General features: G+C 35.1%; 1 protein-coding gene across 1 annotated transcript in view; it reads right to left on the bottom strand.

Moving 5' to 3' along the window:
- Window positions 1-16,385, bottom strand: part of LOC150110496 (zinc finger protein 488-like) — a 150,022-nt gene that overhangs the window by 51,829 nt on the left and 81,808 nt on the right. The gene's annotated exons all lie outside the window — the stretch shown is intronic.

Consider the following 16,385-nt stretch of genomic DNA (forward strand, 5'->3'; position numbering starts at 1 on the left):
CTCTTGACTTGAACTGTTGTGGCGTAAACCAAAGCAGCAATAAACATTGAATATCTGTTCTGTGCATCACAGAACAGATATTCTTCAAGACAATGCAGTGATGGATTATCCATAAAGATATAAAAGAAACGCATGATCCAAGAACGTGTTGCTTAACACTGTGGATTGCCAATGACACTGTAAGTGGGAACGGTTCATACGATTCACGAAAATGATACCTCTATTAATATTTGTTTATTTCTAGTATCCAAAAAGAAATAGGCATAAATAGTTCAGTGTTTAATTGGACTGTCATGTCTTGGAGAAACAGTCTTTGTCTCCTCTCCATTATTATTATCGTCATCTTCTTCATCATCATCATCATCGGATATTTGTTCTATGTCGCTTTACTAGTACTCTCCTGCTTTATTTATTAAATAATTATATTGAGGACATATATAAAAGATAATGGCTATTTAAGTTTCTAAAATAATTTATTTTAAATATTAACGAAAGCAAATTATACCTCTCACTTTGAATGAGGCAGGAAAAACTAACTATAAAATATTTTAAACGATGATTTGATACAATTCGCCTTTGGAAATAAATAAATTATTGTTTATAAGCCTTCGAGCCAATTGAAGCCTGAAAATATACTTCTAGCAATTAAACAGAAGATGAAATAGTAATACACACTAATAAACATACTACTCGAAGCCAGATATAGAAGCAGGCCAATACTATCACAAGAACCTCCTTCATCTTACAAAATAAGATATATCTCTCTGCATTCAGATGCGTGTAATTTGTCAAGTAGTGGATTCTAAGTTTATTACCTCCTCCCTGAATTACCATGCAGTAAATAGCTATTAACGTAAAAGAGACTTACTCTTAGACAAACACAAATATCAAAGGAAAACAACACTGAAAGGTTGAGAACAGTTCAAGAGGAGGGATTGTAATCGTGAATCTTTGCTTTAATGTTTACATTTCTTAGCCAAGATAATAAGATAGTTATTAGTCTAAAAGTGGTTCCATAATACTGCTTTATAAATGTCTCATACTTCAAGTACTTTTTGTAATAGAACTGAATACGAACGATTAATATTATTTTCATTTAATATGCTGTAAAAAGAACCGAAGTGATCTCGAAAGCTGCTGCAGAGCAAATCGTACACTTTCTATTAATGTGAATAGCGTACAGAGTCATAACTGTATCATCATACTGTCTGAATATACACAGTTACGAACAGAGATCACTTTTGATTTTATTTCTTGCTGACATTTTTCATTCTTCTTATTATCAAGAAATAAAATTATGTTGGTCCAATTTCAGTGAGTATTTTTAAAAGCCACTTACTGTGTAATATTTAATCTCTACGTTACTTTAGCGCTGAAGAATATTTGCATCTCATCCCAATGATCTTAGAGAACAAAATTAGAAGTTAGTGGCTTTTAAAAATACTAACTGAAATTGGATCAACACTGTTTCCGATAACTTCAACGGACATCATACTACCAAGAATACATATACGTAAAACAATGCTGTATAATTATCAGGAACTAAGTTTGACATTCTTACTTCTTTTGACTTCCCATTAATAATACATTCATAAGGTTAGGTTCTCCTAAACCAATCCATACACTTCAGATCGTAAAGAAATGTAAAATTTCGATCCAATCGTTTTTTGAAAAATAAGTAAACAAAAAATAATAAGTTACTGGACTTTTTAATCATTCTAGACTTTGGCCGAAAATAAGACTCAGTTAAGGATAGCTGTAAAAAAAAGAAAGAAGAAATAAAGGCAAAAACGATTCTAAATTCATCCCTACAGCAATTAGGAGTCGTACATGCCGGTGTTAAGTGAATGCCTTGAACAGAATATTTTCAAGAAAACTTCAATGTGGTAGGATGACGAAACGAAAAGGTCAACTTACCTCGTTGGGCCGCCGTCAGACACACACACACGAACGGTTGCAGCGATGCACGTGCGTTACAACAGCGTTCCCCCCCTTTCACAGGGCAACGCGTGCAGAGTGTGCCGACGTCTTTTCCTTTCTGTTACCTTTCATCAGTTAAAGAAAACGAGTCCACGTGTCCCCCCGTATACGAATCGCTCCGCTGAAGGTTTCGACTTCCCACAACCAAAACAAATCCACCTTTTTCCTCGGCCACAACAACAGCCAGCGTTTCCCTCTCCGCGTCCCGTGTAAGGTTCGTGCCTCCTGTCAGCAGGACTCGACTAGCGTCATACCTTCATTAACGCACGCGACCAGTGACGTTGGAGTGGGCTCTCAGCTACTGCGCACGACGGATCTGATTGGAGGATAAGTTTGGACTGGGAACGATTCTTCGGCGATGAGACTCAAGGAAACGTCATAAGTGCAAGACGTTGCTTTCTCCAGATGTATCCATTCTTTCTTGAATACGATAGGTGGGCAAGTTTTGTCTTTTTCTTATTAGCATAAGTGATAATGTGTGTGGCGTGCATTTTGTGATGGTAGTGAAAAGTGAACATTCTTTTTAAGATAATTGAATTGCTTTAATAGTGTATAAGAACGCGTTTATTGGTGGTTAAATAGAAACCGTTGGTCGAGATTGTGTTTACATCTGTGAACTCCTTGCATTCTCTCTCTGGTCTTAATTCTCTTCGAGTGTTTCTTTATTAATTGATGTTACAGAAATTAATATTTTTATAATAAACTCTAAAACGTCGTGCCTAATTTCAGTAATATTATTATATCATTCTTTACTCTTTTACTGATGTCTTCATTTATTATATATTTTCAATAATGTTGTGCGGTGTTCAATGTCAGTTTATGCCAACAAGCACAACACTATTAAATAATGTTTTCGTTTTTAGGTAAAATTATTTGACTGCTGATATTTAACGACAATTAATAGTATAAAATGTAAAGTATCCACATAACGAAAAAGAGTAGGAGGACGGGGATGGGGGATGGAATAAGAATTACGTCAAAGAAACTGAAGTCATGAGATGGTATTTTGAAGGCCAATGTGACTGTCTAGCCAGAAGGGAAAACTATACAGAGGTAGGAGATGGCTAATTTGTATTTTATTTACAAAACTCTTATAAATGTTCTTTTATATGACAGGTCTTTCCTTCGACGATACAATGGTTCTTCCTACTGCAATATTTTCATCAGAAATCATAAAGTGAGAATACAAAGAGACGAATGAAATATAAATAATTTCTTATCTTGAACTTAATTCTTCCTATTGGAAGAACTTGAATATAAAAAAAGGAAAAATGTAACTTTGGAATTAATGGTTAGTTTGTTGAAAACTAGAATGAGAAATAAAGTTATCAGAACAAGAAAAACGATGTGAAATGATGTGAGTAAATGAGTTCTACACATTTATTCGAAACAAGAAGGTCGGTGAAGTATAATGTAGTGTAAAAAAGACAGAAACTAGGAAGAAACGCATTAATCTGTTTAAAATTTTGCTGTTATATTTTTATACATAATAAAACACGCGTTCAAAGGAAAACAAAAGGAGATACATTAATGAATATGTATAAAAGTTATTTTGCTAAGTTAGACTGCTTTCAATGGATTGAGAATGTTTCCTTACCTCTTTTGCAAGAAACTCCAGATGCCAAAAACGACGATCATATAATAATAATAATAAATGTTAAAAGTATAACAAAAACACTTTTTTTCACCAGAAATTAAACCAGTGCAGTTTCATTTACGAGCAACAATAAAAAAAGTTATTAATTTAACTGCTCTCTCTCTCTCTCTCTCGAGCAGTTGGGAACTAGTATTTTAGGAAAGAAACCAAACCAAAAACCAGAAGTCCAAAGAATGTTCTCTGGTTGAGAAGGTTTATAGGGATCAGAAGAATACAGAAAATCAAAATATTACGACAGTCAAAACAAACTGAAATATATGAGAACATTAAAGACTTTGATTCTGGTAGTACAAATTTCAAAGTTTAGAGTCTTATTTTTAGTTATTTAGTTTTAATTAATATTTCTTTCAGAATTATAGCTGCTGTATTAATTCCGTACTTCGAAAAACTAGTGTTCTGAATGGTTTAAATATTAGATCTTAAAGACAGAACAGGAACTCCTATTAATACAGTTTATTAAAGAGAGAAGAAATGGAAAGTGGAGATACCGGCCGAATTATAATGAAAAATTTGAAAAATTATCTTTATTATCTAACAACCCACTAAATTGTGAGAGCTTCAAATACGCATAAACAGAAACTGTCAACACTCATAGACCAGCAACTATTTTCAACTTAACACTGTATGTTTAAGGAATGGCACTCCCGATAGTAAATGAATAAATATTACCCAAATTCCACATTATTATTAGCAAAAGTAACATAAAACTTTATAGCAAGTGGAAAATAAGATAATATTTATCGAAAGTTCAGAGAAAGAGTGAACTTCTCAAAATATGAAAGTCACATTTTGAAAAAGCAGTAGTTCAAAACTCTTTACATAAAATTAAAAGGTTATGTATGTACTAATTAAATCTATCATATGTCTTGACAATTTCTTACATTCTCACCTTCCAGTTCACTGATGATCAGCGTTTCTCATGAAATCACGAGGATATGAACATTGTGTCGATTGAGCATCATAATTTAGCCTTGAAGAACAAAATACATATGATGATAAACATAAGAAATTTAAAAATATATATCAGAGGAAAAAGATAATCAGAAAGAGATAAAGTTGCTATTTGTACTTTATTATTTGCGTGGATTGATATTCTCAATAATTATCTTTAATACTTATTACTCAAAAACGTTCTCTTTGTTTATACTTCAATAGTCTTGGCAAAATAATACAAAATTCTTCTCAGTTACATATTTCTCTGGTTCATTGCCATATTGGTATACGCATGTCGGCCATGTATTTAATATAAACATGGACGACAGGTCCATTTAATTAGCGGAATGTCCACCGAGCCATTCAGAGCTCACTGGGTACAGTTGGTACACGTCACCCGTCAAACCACTGCGGTCTCCGTCCATGGTGTTCTTAACAACTCCCCCCCCCCCCCCCACTACACTGTATTGCCTAGCAGCTGGGTCCGCTACTAACCTTACCGTAAAGCGGGCTTTCCTGACAAGTAGTGGTGCTGTGTGGCGAAGCGACCCTTCAAGGGAGGCCATCTGTTAGTTCCAATCACATTTTCATCGGAGGGAGGTGATTTGGACGGTCCAGATGTCGGTAAGCTAACAATACAAAATAGATTTTAACAAGAGACAAACTGAGATCATCCTGCCTTTTGGGGTGACACAGGGGATGAGTGAGGGTGATTGCTGGCAAATATCAATACGGTTATTGTCACTAATGCGACCCCATTTAGGGTATTAGTGCCATCAGTAACACCTTAAGAAACCGATTGAAAGGCAGTAGTTTAACAAATATGAGAAACCACTATCTCGTAAAATTTTGAAGTCTCAAGAGGAAGATCCATAAAAGAGAACAGAATCAAATTCCTTTTTATTTTAATAGCTTTAATTAATTATCCAACAAAATGTACGTTACTCTAGGATCTATTATGATCAAATTATATTTAACTGAAATAATACTGAAATTAAGTTTATTGATTAAGTTAATCTTAATCTAAACGTACTGAGACTTTTAAAATAATATTTTCATTCTCCTCATCATTTACTGAAATGTAACCAATTTTCTTTAGTTACAGTATTGGGCTATGACAGTGTACCTTTTAATTGATACCTCGTTGGTTGGATTGCGGTTTATTGGCTCGAGGACTGTTTAGGCCATAGTGCGCCATTACAAAGTTTATAGCAATACACAAGGTGATATTAATTAGTACTGATATGTAACCTGTTACTGAAATGTAACCAATTTTCTTTAGTTACAGTATTAGGCTATGACAGTGTACCTTTTAATTGATACCTCGTTGGTTGGATTGCGGTTTATTGGCTCGAGGACTGTTTAGGCCATAGTGCGCCATTACAAAGTTTATAGCAATACACAAGGTGATATTAATTAGTACTGATAGACCAATAAGAGTGTCAGTTAATGGGCAAAGACTAGTATAGTACTTTTAATGGATACAGTGATAGTCAAAGTCAATATGATTAAGACAATTTTTAATGTGAAATTTATTCAGATTTTCTTTAAAATTGATCTGCTGTATGTGTGTTTTGTAATTTGATCTATGCTAATGTTATAACTGTTTCTCATCCTGAACCTCGGTTTTTTTTATTCCACAATGTAGGTAAACCAGCTACACGAAAATTGCAATTAAAAGATATAATACTGCCCTTCAATAGAATTAAGTTAGAATTAGACAGAATTTCTGCTGCAGTTACATAAAAACACGCTTGTTACTGGAGTACTGGCCACATTAATGCGCCTAATTTTCTAATTAGGTGCATTAATGTGGCCTTTTATTTATAATGTGGCCTTTTATTTATAATGTGGACATTTATTTATAAGCTGTTGTATGCTTTATTAAGTAAATGTTTGAAAATGAATTCAGAAGCTTACGTCCAAAGGGAACTCATTAGAACCACTCATAAAAGTTGTGTTACCATCTGAGTGATGCAAAGTCTACCACTGTTGTAATTTACACGCTATATGCACACTCTCACACTGCCAGAATTAGTGATTTGGAACGGTACTGTTTGCACTTGTACTTACCTTAACCTTCGTGCAAACAGCGATAGAAAATATTAGCAGATAAATAAAGTAATAAGTAAATCAACAGCCAACATAGAGTAGATGATTTAGTCTCAGATGCATTAAGTGGTTAAAATCAAGAATTGATGGCAATAAAGCACTTTGCAAAAAAAAAAAAAAAAGGATATGCAAAGGATAAAGTTAGCCATGTTCATATGGGTTAATCAGAATTAGTGATTTGGAACGGTACTGTTTGCACTTGTACTTACCTTAACCTTCGTGCAAACAGCGATAGAAAATATTAGCAGATAAATAAAGTAATAAGTAAATCAACAGCCAACATAGAGTAGATGATTTAGTCTCAGATGCATTAAGTGGTTAAAATCAAGAATTGATGGCAATAAAGCACTTTGCAAAAAAAAAAAAAAAAGGATATGCAAAGGATAAAGTTAGCCATGTTCATATGGGTTAACCAAATTTAATTATTTTGAACGTGGCCAATCTTTTATAAATTTACTAATTGATTCGAACTCAGTCTATGCATTGTATATTAGAAATTCAAACCACCTTTGCCGAATGAAAATAGGGATTTTTTTCATTTCTTTTTTATTTCAACTCTGCCTAAGGCATTAAACATTTTGTGAATTTCGTACAATGGTTTGGGGTTAGATAATCCAGAAAACAGAAAGTACAGAGCGAATAGTCTTTCCAACCCATTTCAGGCCACCAGTAAGTGAAGCATACCACAGTGAAATTCCAACCAGAATAAGTTAGTTGAAGACGATATACAATCTATTTACTAGGCAGATAACCTATTAAAAATTACTTATTAATAGGTTATCTGATGTCATCAATTCTTGATTTTAACCACTTAATGCATATGAGACTAAATCATCTACTCTATGTTGGCTGTTGATTTACTTATTACTTTATTTATCTGCTAATATTTTCTATCGCTGTTTGCACGAAGGTTAAGGTAAGTACAAGTGCAAACAATTCCGGTCCAAATCACTAATTCTGGCAATGTGAGACTGTGCATATAGCGTGTAAATTACAACAGTGGTAGACTTTGCATCACTCAGATGGTAAAACAACTTTTATGAGTGGTTCTAATGAGTTCTCTTTGGACGTAAGCCTCTGAACTCATTTTAAAACATTTACTTAATAAAGCATACAACAGCTTATCAACTTAAGGTATTACCAATCTAATAGGAAGAGGGAAGAGTTTTTTATTTCGAAAACTCTTATTTTTATCATTTCTGCAAAATGGACAACTACTGAGAAATACACGCAGTTAAAAAAACATATATTCGCCTTATACTCTAAGGACTCTGGTCTAAATAAATAACGGCAATGTTTATGAATGGAGCGCAAAACAACTGAAGTGCATTCAGGAAGGGATAAAAACGCTTGGATCAAGACGGAAGTGTGACTGGATCTTATCGTTGCCAGTTGCACATACGAGTTATATGGACCCATGGTGCTAGCATGGGTTCCATATAAACACTAAATTGATGTTGATCAATACTAAAGAAGATTATGACGTTTGATGCTGTTCTACAAAGTTCAACATTCAATTACAGCTTTAAAATTCCTTAAAAGCATCGCAAATGACAACATTGAGGAGCATTCCATTTACTGTGCGGTTGCCAATGAACGAATGTGTGCGATAATCTCACAATAGGCTTCTTACTTAGTTCACAGAATTAGGTAACAGTCGCTTCCACATCCCTTGGTGACTTTTTCTTCATTAAAATGAAAGAAACCGTCTGAGAAAGCATTACTACAACCAGAGGATTCGGTCACCGACATGTATTCCGATTACAACAAAAACGATCCATTATTAATTGGCCTTTGTTGGTCTGATTAAGAAGCTGATTATCGTATCCGCTCTCCAACCAACAGGCTACGGGTTTGAATCCCGCCATAGACATCGGTATATGGGATTATCTTTAGGTGGTAAATTAAATTCATAACCCCGTGGTGTGAAACCACGATTCCGCTTGTTGCAGGCCTGAAATGGCTTGAAAAAGTTCCATGTTTATTCTCTAGGACAGCGTTCCTGGACCAGATAAAAAAATGAAAAATAATAAAAATCTAAAATAATCTTTACACACGGTACTAATATACTAAGTTTACAACTTTTCCTAGATGGAGTTACATAAAAAATAGCTTACATATATTCTAATACATTCCAGTTGAGGAATAAAGAAATAAAAAAGAAAGAAAAGAAAGAATATAGAAATAAAGAATATCTTCTTTCTAGTTTCTGGAAGCACTAAGAAATACTTTTTACAGTACTCTCATATTTTAAGAAATTATTGTGTTATTACAGATATTATTTCTATCAGAAATTCTACTGAGCTTTATTAAATCAAGCTTTTAATGTTTTACTGATCATTGAATGAAGATGACAAAATATATATTTAGCTGACTTTGATTTACTCATCTCACAGTTATCATAATACACCTACATTCGAATCTTGTTGTCGACGTAAAAAATACTTCCTTGAAATAAATGGGCTTTAAGACTGAAGGTGAGGTAGCCATTCTGATAAAGAGATAGATTTCTTCAAGATAACTCAAATGTTTTCTTCCAACAAACATGAAAACGTACTTTTTTATGTTTGTTGTGTTGCTGTAAATGTCCCGCAGCAATTTATTGCGGGCAACTTAGCTAAGAAGTGGCCTGAGTGTAGGCTACTTGTTATACTAAATACCTCTACCGATACGAGGAACCTATATCTACGAAGTTTAGTAAGATAGAACTCGGATTCAGAGAAACTGATGAGGGAAACCTGAACATGTCCTCCAACTATTTAAGAAATATATTAATAGATTACTTATTTTTTCCTTCACTTGCCCATACCCGTCACTATTGAGTTATCGGTCTTGTGATCTTTCGTGTAGGGTCTCAATAGAAAGAAATGGACTTTTGCTGCAGAGAATCTGGAACTTGGGACTCACCCAATACCAACATAAGGGAAATCTATAGTATAGCCTGCCGCTATGCTTGTACATTACCATCGACCAGATCTGAACAGTAACATCTCCGAATCGTTCATTATTGACTATTAAAGTTGTTTTCCATGATTTCCTAGCAGCAACCAGAAACGAACGTATGTTTTTGTTTTCTAATTCCAAATCTTCCTAGTAATATTAAGTTCTAGGTGTGTTCAATCAGATACATCTGGTTATCCGATAAGTATTGGTGTACGAGATTTGCTATGCTTGCAGTGAACATAGTTGAATGAATCATAGTTGGTAGGTATGTTATTGGATGGTAGTTACTTGGATCTGCACCCTTATCTTTCATGAAGAGAAATGTACATCCAGATAACATCCAGTCTTCCACCGAGCCTGACTGCAACAAATAATTAAATTGTTCTGCCATTCGATCATGTAGACTGATTAGATGCCTTAACCAAAATTCATGTAGTTCGTCTTTGTCAGGTGTGCCCTAGTTTTTTAATTTCCTAGCTTGTGCACTGCGCATTTCTGTAGTAATTTTGTATTTGTTTTTGTTTGATTTCTGATTCTATTTCTTTAATCCATGAGGCATCTTTATTGCGTTCAATAGGATCGTACCCGATTGACTTCCAAAATTCGATCATTTATTTTTTTTGTGACTAATTATTGTATTGTTTGCATTTGTATTTCTGTGCAGAGATTGAAAGGAGTGACGTTGGTTCTGTCGAAATTTTCATATTTTGTACATATTGGTTGATTCTTGCTAGATATCTTTTAATTTTCTGTGTGGTCGCAATACTTCTTGGCTTTAGCTCCTCAGTAACTTCATCAATTGTTTTGTTGACCAAATTATATGTATTTATAAATTTGATTTTGATGCTATTATATTTCAGATGTTCATCTTCAAAACTCTTTAGGTTGCTCAAATCTGCTCGAAGTTTGTTGAATTTTCGTTCCAACCGGATTTTCCATGGTGCAGATTGTTTCATCCTCGGCTTTTGCTCATACGGTTTGCAACCAAGCTTCATTGTAATGATATAAACTGTGCTGTATTGGAGCTGATTTGTTTCCTTTATACTGTTGGTTGTGGTGGTTTTTATCACCACATTTGCGTGTAAGAGGAGCTGTTTTAGCTTAGATTTATGTAAAGATTTTAACGGTGGTAGTCTTATACGGTCATTTATGGAGTTCATATGTTCCAGCATCCCTGACTTCATATATTTAGTTTAATCCTTTATCCAAGTGTAAGCAAACAAAGTTTGCGCCTGAATTATCTTCAGGACGGAGGCAATTTTATCGCGAGGCCTGGGAGTTTATTTTTCCAATTCTAGTTACATTATTTAATCCCTTTCTCTCATTAGGACACACACCAAGTGAATTTAGTTTGGTTTCTTCAAGTCACTTTTCACCTTCCTGTAATAGTTGCCCAGCAGGAAGACCTCGGTCCTGTAGCTTCCTGATGCCTAGGATCCTAAATATCTGACGCCGTCCTTGATGAACTGGGCATAGGCTTTTCCGGTAAAGATGTTTTATAGGCTTTCACTATTAAAATGATGGATGGGTATTATTGTTATTGTTGTTGTTTTTGTTGATTACTAGATGACCCTCGTCGATTTTTAAATTTTAAGTGGAGTGAAGAGCATTCTCGCAACTCATGTGACATAAAAGACCAACAGCTAGTCGTGGGAGGATTTTTTGATGCCGTTTTCCTGGAGAAATTTCTCATACATTGAAATTTATACATGTTAATCACTTGTGATGGCTAGTGTGATCACTTTTATGCTTCACTACAAATGACCAACGAATTCCTTTCTCTAATAATATGCATTGTAAAATGGGAAAATGTTTAAATGACTTGTAATATGTATTTTCAAACTTTAAAAGTATCCGCTGGACTTGTTTATTTCTGTACGAGGAATTTTAAATGTTCTCGAACGTAACTTGTTTCTCCTTAATGTATACAGCAATGCCTTAATTGAATAAACATCTCCTATAACTTCGTATCAATTCCACTTCGAAGATATTGCATACAGACATATCGTATGTCCTTAAAACAATAAATTCGAGTAGTTCGTCACAGGCAAGCTTGAGGACAAAATAGAACGAGTTTTAGTCGTATTCTTCATGGGTTAATATCATGCACATTTTCTTCTATGCGCATGTCTAGCAGAAATCATAGAGTTGGATCGCTTTCTAAGAATATTTTGATTAAAGTTATCAGTGACCGATTTGAATAATCACAGAATATATTCAATTTTACAGAAAAATGAGAAATTCGAAATGCACTTCTAAATCCATTAGGTGGTGAAACTGACATATTCATAATGGAAGATTTCAAAAAACTTGATCCGAAGATGAAAATTAGGAAATTCGTCGAGTAGCAAGATGCATATGCAGCCACTTTATTTAGTAAGCAGTGATTCAACATTAACTGTTTATATAACTGAATAACGTTATATTTTTTAGTTAGAAATTAGATACAATTCTTAAATTAGAAATTAAGAAAAGTGAAATGTTTTTTATATAATAAGGCATTTCCGGAACCTCAATACTTCAATCTAAACTGTACATATATTTCTTGGAAAGACGTAAACGGACACCATAGTGTGAGGAACAAACAGCCATGGCGCCCAACTTAATAAGATATAAGCCCTTCTTTCGCTGCAATGACTGCAGCAATCCTATGGGCATACTTTCCACACGCGTACGATAGTGATCAATGGGAATTTTGGACCATTCTTCCTTTAGGCATGTAATGAGGTCCTGGACTTTTCTTGACTGAGCGGACGTTTCTTGACCCCCCCTCCCAGGACAAAATAGGGTTGAGATGCGCTCTGTGGAGACCAGTCAAGTGTGGTGACATTCGTGTTCACAAACAGCAGCAGCTTTATGACACGATGCATTGTTTTCCTGAAAAAAATGTCAGTTCCGTAGAAACGCTACGAAGTAGGAAGCACTTCATTGTCCAGAATGTCCAGATACCTCTCGGAGTTCAATGTTAGTGACACCACAAACAGATGTCTAGGACAAACGAGGAAAAACATGACCAAACCATCACACCACCTGTGAATTTCATGGTTGGGGTTACGCGCTCTGGTAAGAAACATTCACAGGCATCCGCCACGTCCACACCAGTCCATCTCCTCTGTATAAGGTGTAGCGTGATTCATCGCTCCATAACACAGCTTTCCAAGCGTCCACGTTCCACTGTACACGCTCATTAAATCACTGAAGATGCATATTGGTTCGGGTAATGTGAGGCTTGCATATTGCAGTTCAGTTCGACCATTGGAAATCTATGTTGGGAGAATCGCTCATGAATGTTTTAGTGCAGATTCGTTTTCCAGTCGATACCCGAAACTCCGCACTCAACGCGTCCTACGAAAGGCGGGGTTTACATATTATCCTTCGGAGCACCCTACAATCACGTTCGAAGAGTGTGGTGGATTGTCCATGAAGGTAGCACTTGCAGTTGACTCCCTGCGCTTCTATCTTATTATGCTATAACTGATTGTTGACCTGGGACAGATAGACCTGCAGCGTGACATCCTATCATAATGTCTCTTTCAAACTCCGTCAGCTCCCTTCTCGTAACCATTTCATCCGTACGCAGTTGCACTGATTCGGAAGAATCATATTCCTCTCATTTATACTGACTACAAACAAGTGATTCGTTACATAGCATCTTTCCCATGGGGGTGCACCCTTTCTCATCCACCTTTCCCGTGGGGGTGAATTTTTTCCAAGTAGGGTACACTTTGGATTAAAATGGAGCAGATTATATAAAAAGATTAACTGACCTGTCTTAAGTAAAACTGATTTCTTATAAGTCGATTTAAGTGAGTGTAAAAGGTCATTTGGCTTCATTTCAATGAGAGATAAAAGTTTCGTTTTAATTGAAGCCTAACTTTGCAAAAAAAATCCCAGTCTCACACTAGTAGCTTGAGGCATTTTCGCTCTCAATTTTTTAAAAATCTTAGTTTGTAAATTACTTCCAAAATAAGTTTTAGAAAGTTTGGGAGAATTTCAAATGAGCATGTTAAACGACTTTCACTTCTTCGTTGGCGGTCGTTTTTAAAGCAGTGTTGAACCTCACGTATCTTTGAGACTGAATAAAATGTTTCTTTAACAGAATTAAGAGATCAGTTAACATAAATACATAAATGTTTTATGTAACATTTTTATGTATGTTACATGTTACGGAATTCCTGCTTTAGAGGACAAACTCGGAACTTTTTCAAGTCATATGAAGCTTTCAGTACGTAGGGCGATGAAATTTGTCACCCACCTGAACACAATTACAAATATCAATGCCCAAGGTGACATTCGAACCCTGAACCGTAATCGGAAAGTGGATACGTCAACAACTCGGCCAGCCAGGCTGGCAAAGCCATGAAATCAGCCATAACAACGTTTAATTACCAAGGCTAATATTTTTCTAGTATATTGTATTTTAATTCGCATCATCAGAGTAAGACATACTCAGAGATTTATACCCCCCCCCCCTGTAGAATACACCACATTTTTATTTATTTTTCATTGTCCTTCAATGAAATTTCTAGTCTAACAACTGCGGGTGGAAAACTGACGTTTCATGGATGAGCATATCACCACAGTACCGTGAGTGCTGTTAGAAGAAAAGATAAAATTTTGCAGGATTTTATTCGTATAATGACTACTCAGATCCCTGACACGGGCATCGAATCTTTGTTTGGTTGAAATGATGAAGGGATTCATCGCAAGGTTCCTCCGCTGTCCTGATTGGCCTGGTGATTAGCGTATTTGCTCTGCAACCACAGGCTGCAGGTTTGAAAGCCGCTTTGGGCAGGATGTTTATGATTAATTTTAGAACGGAGACGTATTTCTTCACCCGGTATGAGGCCACCATTTTACTTATTGGAGGACTGAAGTGACTTGAAAAAATGTTCCGTGCTTCATCTGCACAGTAGAGTTTCCGGATGATGTTAAAATACAAAGAGAGAATAGAGACATAGAATTATTATTTCTATCTATTCTGCATTCTCGTTGGTGTTTGGTTTTCATACTTTTTTGCACAAATACATTTTTCAGCGAATCCATCCACCTTGGTAATATTTTCCCCCTTTACAACGGTTGCCAGTATTTTCAGTTCACTCCTTATATAATTCTCCTTATAAAATATTTGGGAGTGTCTTTGACCCGAAACTTTAATTAGAAAAGACGTGAAATAGTTTTGCCAGTATTGACCTTCAAGAAAATAGCGAGAAATATTTCTTTCTTTTATCCCTTCTCCTCCTTTCACGTTTTAGGCCTAGTGGCCTGTTACGTTCGGATTAGGCATGGCCTATTACGATTTGAAACCGCGACAGCTTCGAGGATAAGGTGGTTAGCCCTATGTCTCCCGATGTGTGTCCTATGTCTGTAGATACGTGTGTTCATGAGGCAGGTTTTCCTGGTCTGGGGGACGAAAAACCCGAGTTTCCGGGCGAAAAAAAAAACCCTTACCACCGTATGAGATCGGATAACTCACCTTTTAACTAACTAACGCTTTTCTTTTCCTCTCCATCATCTTAGTTGATTCTTAACTCTTCCAAGGCAAAATAGCGGCTTTGATCTCGTAAATGATAAAACTGATGTCAAGAAATAACTCATAAAAAATATATCTTCGTCAAGTTACCTTTTCACTCACGTGTATTTGCGATTTCCTTAAAAATGAAGTTATTTATAGTGGAAATGGATACTGGAAATTTTGAAGTATTCGCCATTTTGATAGGAAATGAAAAACGATTAGCTGCATATCAAGAGATTAAAAGTTCTAAATATTATAAAGTTCTGATAATTAACACTGATATGACTCTGGCGTATGTATGTGTGTGTGTGTGTGTGTATGTGCTTACCGTGACTGTTTCAATAACAAATTTAATTTACAGAATGTTTAAATGATCCATCTTATTCTACCATAAATAAAATAGATAATTAAACTGTATTGAAATTGACAAAAAAAAGTAAGTCACCCAATTTGTGACGGATTTGATATTCTTGATGAAATATGCTTCTTCTTCTAATTGCTTTAATTATGATTATTATTCTGCAAGAGTGCGTAAATGTTTTAATTTTATAAAATAGAGCACGTTTCTACATGGCTCATTGAATTCGGTTCAAGATAAGATGAACTTTCCTAAGTAATTATTGCATGAGTCTTTTCAATATTACTAATGAAACCAAACTAATAAAATAAATAATAAAATAAAGCTTTTGTCCATCCAAGCAAACTCTTGCATCGAATATATCAAAGCACTTTGAATTTACTCCTGTAAGAAGCGTACGTCTCATAGACGTGCATTGTGACTGTAACCAAAACTCAGAATTTAGATGCAGAATAGATAAAAGAGTTATTAGGTCCAAAATGAGTTAAACTGATCAACACATAATCTAGCATAATTTCCATATACACTATATTGCAAAATTATTAATCACGGTATGTTCGACATATCATAGTTCAATGATTTTAGTCAGAATTATAGATATAATTTTCCTTTTTATGCGACCAGATAAAGTTACATGTTATATATTGATAAATAGATAGACATGTGAGAAACTGTGCTCGATCAAAGTGATGGTCAATGTCCTAATGAAACTGATTACACTGATCTTGCCATAACTGATTTGCCAATTATTTTCTGAGGTAGTGCATAGTGTCCACATAGGGAATCTGTGCTCATTGTCATTCTATCCATGTCACAGCCATTTGCAATATGACATTGTGCAGTAATACGTATGTTCATAATACTGAATTTTGGCTTTACGGCAAGGA

Source organism: Typopeltis vanoorti, chromosome 1 (assembly GCF_054136105.1).
Source record: "Typopeltis vanoorti isolate ZY-2024b chromosome 1, IOZ_Tvanoo_1.0, whole genome shotgun sequence".
Lineage (NCBI taxonomy): Eukaryota > Metazoa > Arthropoda > Arachnida > Uropygi > Thelyphonidae > Typopeltis > Typopeltis vanoorti.